Genomic DNA, 6,287 nt, shown 5'->3' on the forward strand with positions numbered 1-6,287 from the left:
TCGGGCGGCAGGATACCTCCCTGCCGCCCCTTTCCCTGCTTGGCTGCAAAAGGCTTCTTAAAACCTTTTGCAGCCAAGCCTGGAAAGGGGCGGCATGAGCCCATGCAGGCGAGCGCCAGCGCGCAGGAGCCGCCGGAGGCACAAGGTGAAGGAGGTCCCGAGCAACAACTAGCAGCAGCAGCTGCCGCCGCCGCAGGTCACCAACGTGGGCTCGCTGCTGCTGGCAGGAGAGAAAGGACAGAGCGGGGCTCGGTGGGAGGGCTTGGAGGGGAGATGGAGGCGAGAGGAGAAGGAAAGCTCGAAAACTCAAAAGCTGGAAGAAAATTTAAGGTGCGTCTTATAGTCTGTAGCATCTTATAGTCTGTAAAATACGGTAAATATTTCCTATATTGGCTGACACTTCCCACAATGCTAGGAGAAGCCCTGCAGGGAAAGTCCTGCAGGAATACAAAGAGGTCAGAAGTATCCTGCCGCCCGATTTGAACAGAACAAGGAGAAAGGGGCGGCAGGGAGGTATCCTGCCGCCTGATTTGTAAAGGAAATACGGTGACGGAGTGGGGAAAGCGCGGGAGGGGTAAGTAAACCCTCCCCCACCCTTAATGGAACCCCCCACCCCAATCCTTCCAAACCCTTCCTCCCCCTCCCCCTCTCTTTCCTGACAAGCCCTAAACTTTCAACTTCTCCCCAGCCAATAAGACGCACCTGAATTTGGGGGGATATTTTTCAAGGAAAAAAGTGCGCCTTATACGGTATAACAAGCAGAAACAAAAAAACAACCAGTGCGACCAATTAATAGTGACAAATTATCGGCATCCAGAGGATTTACCAGCAGGAACATACAGTAATTACATGTAATCCTCCATAGAATTTAAGTACTTTATCTTCACATACTCCCCGTTTATTGTTCTAGGTGAACTTCCTGCCCCTACGATTTTCTTGAATGAAACTTCTGTTCAAGAGGGAGGCTCGGTCTTAATGATATGTATTGGTCCCCCAGATTTGCTAGTGACCAAATTTCTTATTTGTAAAGATGGACTTCTCATCTCAACTCACAAAGCAACATGCAGTACTCTTATGCTCACACTCAATACCTCACAGGAGAGTGCAGGCCAATATTCTTGTGGGTACCAACAAAAGGACAGAAACAACGGAGAGAAAACATCTGCCCTCAGTGCTGCTCAGAAACTGATTGTCTTGCCAAGTAAGTCTGTAGAAATTATCAGAATGGGAAGGGATCATGAGATGCCATTTCCTGGAACTGGGCAATTTTAGGATGTATAAGGATTATTGTTTTTGTAGCGTAAGGGAGAGTGACCTCTTGGAGCTGTGGTGGTATCTCACAGTACTGAAATTGTAAATTACCAGGAGATGTGTGAAACTTTAGAAGATCCACAACTGGGTGATGAAATGTTGCAGTTTTCCAGTCTTCCCCCATGGCCTTATTCCTCAATTTTTTTGTTTTGTATTTATTTCCCATTGTTTGAATGAGTCCATCTCTTCCTGCTGCTTCTGAGTGCTATTTCCTGACAGCACCATGGAAAATTCATTTATTTATCAAAAGGATTAATACCCTGTTCAAGCCACACTCAAGTTGGCTCACATCATTGAAGAGCCACAAAATAACCATAATCTGGGTTCTGTATCACACCTTTGACACAAGCACATTTTAACCAGAACATACTGACATAATTATATTTGTTTTTTTAAAATATGACTTTGAAAATCTCTTTGCATGTGGTAAAAACTGGAAAATAATTAATATTCACTAAAATATCTAAATTAAAATCCAATACAAGTGCAAGATATCTTATTGACTTGGAAGACCACTGGTTCCAAAGCAGCTTTTGGTTATCCAGTTGTTGTTGATTATTTAAGTGAAGATTCAGCTTGTCCATTTATTTTGGCTAACATCCAGACTAATGTTGTACTAGTACAAGATTGTTGTGCTGGCTAGTTCCACTAAATCAGAAGCTTGCGTTCCAGAGAAATTTTCCATACTAGTGTTCCTCAATCCATATACGTTGCAAGGAATGGTGCAAAGCTATTCACTATCCCTGTTGCACAACTGCAACACCTGAACAAGTGGAACAACAGCGGAAGAGACTGAGTAACGTTGAGCATCCACTTTCAGCCACATGACTTTCTTGTGTTGGTACATCTTTGTTCACTATACCAGTACAACATTAGTCTGGGTGTCAGCCTTTATAGTCTGTCTACCCCTACCATTCATGAATAACATGCTCAACCATCCAAAGTGAAAGTACAGAATCTGTTGGTTCATCTTCATATTCTCCTTTTACTTTTCTAGGTGAACTTCCTGCCCCTATGATTTTCAGAATGAAACTTCTGTTCAGGAGGGAAGCTCAGTCTTATTGATATGTATGGGTCCCCCAGATTTGCTAGTGATCAAATTTCTTATTTGGAAAGATGGACATCACATCTCATCTCACAAAGCAACATGCAATATTCTTTCGCACACATTCAATACCTCACAGGAGAGTGCAGGCCAATATTCTTGTGGGTACCAACAGAAGTACAAAAACAGCCGAGAGAAGACATCTGCCCTCAGTGCTGCTCAGAAACTGATTGTCTTGCCAAGTAAGTCTGTAGAAATTATCAGACTGGGAAGGGATCATGAGCTGCCATTTCCTGGAACTGGGCAATTTTAGGATGTATAAGGATTATTGTTTTTGTAGTGTAAGGGAGAGTGACCTCTTGGAGCTGTGGTGGTATCTCACAGTACTAAAATTCTAACTAGTCAGAACAGGTGTGTGACAATTTGTAGAGTGCACAACTAGCCAGTGAAATATTGGGTTGCCACACAGCCCAATATGTGGGGATAGGGATGGGGAAGAGATTATTGCTTTTCTCCCCTCCCTGCAAAAGCCCTTTTCACCTCCACAAAGATGTCCTTGAGGGACATGCAACTCCTGACTCTCTGCAAGGGAAGAGCCCTTCTTCCTCCCTTGCATTGCTGTGTAGCACTTTGGCAAGTATCACTTGCTGCCAATAGCACCATCCTGAGAAGTGGATGTAAAGAGGCCAAATTCTCCACGGATACTCAAACCACAGACATTTCTTCTCCATTATCAATGGCATGTATTGATGGACAACTGCTTTCAAAGACAAAAGCAGAGGCCATTACAGTAAACAAAATGTTGCAGTGCATCCCTAGTCTCTAACAGGAGTATTAAAGTTCAGTGCTCCTGCCAGCCTGAAACAGGAATCTTGTGGTGGTGGTGTGTGTGGCTTGCAGGGAGGTTTCCATTCTCCACTTTCTCACCTTCCTGAAACTTTTGCATGCTGTGCTGTCTAGTCCTTAAGACTCAGGTTTGAATCTGGCTGCTAATCACTGTCTATTAGTGGGCAGGAGGCTTCTGGAGAATGAGAAAGGGGAAAATGTCATTTTTTGTTTCCCCTTTTGAAACCACCTCATAACAGGTGTGTGTGTGTGTATGAATTTTTAAATCTCATAATATACAACCCGCCAAACCTAATCCCATCCTATATTATAAATTGTTAGGTGTTGAAGCAAGCAAGTTCCTCCACCCCACTCTGTTTTTTGTAAAAAACAAAAACAAAAACAAAGTCCTCATATAAAGTTTGTGGAAATACTTATCCTTCTGTTTATGGCCCACTGGTAAAACAGATTTTCTGATATCATCATTACTTATTCCTTCTCTAGATAATAAAGCACAGCCCAATGATAGCATCAGCAGCAATGGTGAGTAAAAATATTTGTCCATCCATGAGTGTCCTTGAGCTTGAAGGGTTCTGTTGCAGATATGGTCAGATTTAGGTCTTTGTAATTTTTCAGTTCATTCTGCTAAAACAAGCAACTAAGGATCTAATGATAAAGATTTCTAAAAATATCTGATACTCTCACTGTTTATTCCATGTCCAGGCACTCATGATTTGGGCAATGAGAACCTCAGCAGCACTGGTAAGTGAAAACATTATCTGATATTGGCCCAGTTCAGACATAATGCCACACCGTGGGTAGACATGCCTGAGGTTAACCACTGAAGCTGAGAACTGCATCACATACGACCCAGTAGAGAAGTTTTGTTACCTCCACCCACTAGCTAAAGTTGTCCTTGTAGTCCTCTCAGGCTGAATCCCAGCATTCATGGCACTGCTTACATTGGCAGACTATGGGCATGGTGACAGTCACTCAGCCAGCAACCATCTGGCATCTGTCTTTGGCAGGGCAAACTAATTAACCATTTCCTCTCAACCATCACATGGCTCTGCTACAAGGCTGAAACTTTCCTCCACGTATGAAGCTGGAAACTGAAAAGGTACAGAAAGTACAAAAAACTAGGGGGAGAAACTGTGGCTGTTCTCTAAAAAGGGTGGCCTAACCTGGTCTGGGCATCTCTAGCCTGCGTTAGGCTGCACATGAGAACAGCCTCAATGTATATTTGTAAATGCTTGATGACTTTTTAACATCCCCCTAAAAATTCAGGTCCATAAGGGACTGGTGCCTTTTGTTGGTTTGCAGAACATCAATCTAGTGATTTTCGAGTAATTACTTTTTGAAGTCTCCACAATAAGAGGGAAAACAACTAAGGGAAAATTATCTAAGAGCATAAGGCCCTATCTACCCCCAGCACAGTACCTCCAGTGACTGTTGCTGGTGTATATCTTATGTTTCTTTTTAGACTGTGAGCCCTTTGGGGACAGGGATCCATCTTATTTATTTATTATTTCTCTGTGTAAACCGCCCTGAGCCATTTTTGGAAGGGTGGTATAGAAATCAAATGAATGAATAACTGAGTCTGCCCACTGAGAATTCTGAAGCCAAAGTTGGGAGGGCAAGTCCTGGCAATTTCTAGTGAGTGACTCTTTTCAATTTCCTGTGCCCTTTGGAACATAACACCCGTGATCCCATTGACTTAATGTCTTGGTATTCACAGTTTTGGTATCCACAACACTAGCTCAGAACAGAACCCCCTTGAATAGGTGCCTGATAAGGGCAGTCTAAGAGCTCTCTGGCAGTCGTATAGATAAACAACCATTCCTCCCTGTAAAGTGGAATCCATAGAGCAAGCAGCTGGGTAAAGAAGGGGGAGTGTGCTTGGGTCCATGCCAGGGGGTGAGAGGTAGAGAGTAGTGGCACCAGCAGGTGCACCGGCCAGTTAAGGACTCTCTTGTTGCCCCCTACTCGGTGGCTCCCCACTGTTTCGAACCAGTTTGCTCAAACTGGGCCCGTTTTGGTTCAGACCTCCAAACCAGTCCTAGTTTGAGGTGAACTGGTTCAGAATGAACCATTTGTGCACACCCTACACTTTACCCATGGTGGGGGAGATGGGAACATACTGACATGCTCCTTAGAAACACCCCACTTTTCTGAGGAGGGCTTGGCTAAACCAAGGCAAGGATCCTTCCTGTGACATAGAAACCTGGATTATCCAAGTTTCTCTACCAAGTCCACAAGAACATTTTGAGAGCTCATCTGATGGGACATAGAGTTTGTGGAAATGCTTATCCTTTTGTTGTTTATGGCCCACCAGTAAGCCTGTTTGTTCTGATATCTTCACTTCTTATTCCCTATCCAGAAGAACAGCCTGATGATTTCGTAAGCAGCACTGGTGAGTATGTGATGGTTGTGGGGTGGGGCCATTACCTCCTCAAGGGTGAGTGGGACCTAAAAGGAGGGGCTGCAGGAGAAAGAGTAGGAGGCTGTGAGAATAAGAGGTGGTGCAATATTTTGCCTTTCTGAGGTAAGTCAGAGCCTCTGGAAGATGCACCTGGGAGTTGGCCATGTGGACTGTCAGCAATTCTGGTATGGAGGACCAGATGGGGACCTCACAGGCTGTTCCCTTGATAAGTAATACAAAAATAATCTAGCAGATCCAATAAACATAACAAAACAAGGAACAAGAAATGAATGTAAATATAAATTATATTGGAGCTTATGAACTCATTTGAACATGATAATATATATAAACCATATGATGAAAAATGCTAACAAAACATAAAGGCACAGAACAATGAATCAAATAGGAGAACTGTAGTGATTGGTTGATTAAGTGCTGTCAAGTCAGTGTCGACTCTTAGCAACCACATAGATAGATTCTCTCCAGGATGTTCTGTCTTCAACTTGGCCTTTAAGGTCTCTCAGTGGTGCATTCATTGCTGTCGTAATTGAGTTCGTCCACTTTGCTGCTGGCCGTCCTCTTCACTTTTCTTCACCTTTCCCTAGCATTATGGACTTCTCAAGGCAGCTGGGTTTTTGCATAATGTGTCCGAAGTATGATAGTTTGAGCCTGGTCATTTGTGCC

This window comes from Hemicordylus capensis, chromosome 6 (genome assembly GCF_027244095.1).
Source record: "Hemicordylus capensis ecotype Gifberg chromosome 6, rHemCap1.1.pri, whole genome shotgun sequence".
Taxonomy (NCBI): Eukaryota; Metazoa; Chordata; class Lepidosauria; order Squamata; family Cordylidae; genus Hemicordylus; species Hemicordylus capensis.